General features: G+C 48.6%; 1 protein-coding gene across 2 annotated transcripts in view; it reads left to right on the top strand.

The window, feature by feature from the left end:
- RASSF1 (Ras association domain family member 1) overlaps positions 1–2,555 on the top strand; it is a 12,452-nt gene that overhangs the window by 926 nt on the left and 8,971 nt on the right. The window lies entirely within an intron of this gene.

Here is a 2,555-nt window from a genome sequence, read left to right as displayed (position 1 = left end):
GCCTCCCAAGTAGCTGGGACCACAGGCGCCCGCCACAACGCCCGGCCATTTTTTGGTTGCAGCCGTCATTGTTGTTTGGCGGGTCTGGGCTGGGGATTCGAACCCGCCACCTTAGGTGTACGTGGCTGGCGCCTTAGCCGGTTGAGCTATAGGCGCCGAGCCCAAGTTTCTTATCTTTAAAGTGCCTTACCCCTTCTTAGGTTTTGTGCCTACTGTCTGTCCCCTGTGCCCATATTCTCAAGCCAGCTTCTTCCCAAGGATTGACTCACTGTATCCCCCTCTAGAATCACTAGGGTGAAGGGAAGTTACCCACCTATGGCAGGGGGCCTCAGAAAAGTTAGAACCTTGGGGTGGGTTCCCTTCAAGTAGGAATTTTGTTGAGTCTTTAACATCTATTTCGGGTCCAGTAAACCAGGTGCTAAAACATGGAATACAGCCACACATTCAGTGGTCCTTTTGCCCTCCTGGGAATCACCAACAAGCAGAGGTTGCTCTCTCACTGGCTATATATCAGCTAGAATCACCTGGGGCACTTCTACAGCCCTCCAAACCCCCATTCCTGGATCCCCAGTTGAATCAATTACTGGGAGTGGACCCTAGGTACCAATAATTTTTTTTTTTTGCAGTTTTTGGCTGGGGCTGGGTTTGAACTCGTCACCCCCGGCATATGGGGCCACCACCCTACTCCTTTGAGCCACAGCACCGCCCGGCACCAATAATTTTTTTAAATTCTCCAAATCATTCTCTGAACAGTCTGGGTTGAGACAGGCCCGTTTAGGAACTTAGAGAAGGTACTCCAGGCTTCTGTGTGAATGGAGATCTCATCCAGGATAAGAGTTAAGTCATGAATTCAGGTAAGGGAGAGCACAGAAGTTGTGACAATAAAAAGAATGAACAAAGGCTAGGACATTGCAGTGTTGTCAAAGAGAAAGTGGTCATAGAAATGAGAAACAGGACAATCTGGGTGTGTATCAGAGATAGAATAAGAATCAAGGATAAGTTTTGGTTTTCATCTCAAACACCTAGGGGGATAATGGAATTTTTGCAGTGATGAGGCACCCTGGCAAGCGTAGGGGTAAGGTAGAAGAAAAGTGAATTAAGTTTTTGGCCATGTTCACTTAAAACACCTTAGACATCCATGCTGGGTGCAGTGGCTCACACCTATAATACTAGTACTATAGTATTGGGAGGCCAAGCCATAAGGATTGCCTGAGCTCAGGAGTTAGAGACCAGCCTGAGCAAGAGTTAGACCCCTGTCTCTAAAAATTGCTGGGCATTAGGGTGGGCAGCTACTCTGGAGGTTGACACAAGAGAATGATGACTTGAGCCCAAGAGTTTGAGGTTACTGTGAGCTAGGACACCATTGCTCTTTACCCAAGGCAACAAAGTGAGACTCTATCTCAAAAAAAAGAGAATGTCTTAGGCATCCAAGTGATGTTACTGGCACATAGGATTTGATCTGAAGAGGGAAATCTGCTTGAGCTGAGCCATGGATCTGAAGCAGGTGGGTGTGAACAAAGCAGGCCAGTGATCAGGACTGAGCTCCAGATATCACTAATCGATCTGGAAGTTGAGACAGAACCAGCAAAGGAGCTGACCAAGAGTGGGAAGAAAAAGAGAGTGCGGCCCCTGAGAGTCAAGGGAAGCAAGTATCAAACCATGCTGAGGTGAGAATAGAAAATGGAACACCAGATTCCATTCAGCAGTACACAGATCCCTGAAGACCCAACCAGGGAAGTTTCCTGGAGGGAGAGACAAGCCTGTCTGCAGTGGGTAGAGGAAAGGGTGAAGGCAAAAATAGTGGAAGTAGGCGGGCAGGGTGGCTCACACCTGTAATCCCAGCACTCTGGGAGGCCAAAATGGGCAGGTTGCTTGAGCTCAGGAGTTTAAGACCAGCCTGAGCAAAAGCAAGATCCTGTCTCTAAAAATTAGCTAGCCGGGCGTTGTGGTGGGCGCTTGTAGTCCCAGCTACTTGGGAGGCTGAGGCAGAAGAATCACCTAAGCCCAGGAGTTGGAGGTTGCTGGAGCTACTCCATTGCACTCTACCGAGGGCGAAAAAGTGAAACTCTGTCTCTACAAAAAAAATAAATAAATAAAAATTAGCTAACCAGGGCGGGTTAGCTGTGGCAGGTGCCTGTAGTCCCAACTACTTGGGAGGCTGAGGGAAGAGAATCACTTGAGCATAAGAGTTTGAGGTTGCTGTGAGCTATGATGCCATGGCATTTAATCCCAGGGCAACTAAGTGAGACTCTTGTCTCCAAAACAAAGAGTGTATGTAGACTAGTGTTTTTTTCTAGGGAAGTAGAAGACATAACAGTGGGGGCCCAGGCACAGTGGCTCACACCTATAATCCTAGCACTCTGGGAGGCCAAGGTGGGTGGATTGCCTGAGCTCACAGGTTTGAGACCAGGCTGAGGAAGAGCCAGACCCCATCTCCAAAAATAGCTGGGCATTGTGGTAGGTGCCTGTAGTCCCAGCTATTTGGGAGGCTGAGGCAAGAGAATCGCTTGAGCCCAAGAGTTTGAGGTTGCTGTGAGCTATAACACTAGGGCACT

This window comes from Otolemur garnettii, unplaced genomic scaffold, assembly GCF_000181295.1.
Source record: "Otolemur garnettii isolate 467f Iridium unplaced genomic scaffold, OtoGar3 scaffold00179, whole genome shotgun sequence".
Classification (NCBI taxonomy): Eukaryota; Metazoa; Chordata; class Mammalia; order Primates; family Galagidae; genus Otolemur; species Otolemur garnettii.
This window is presented reverse-complemented; position numbering and strand designations above follow the sequence as displayed.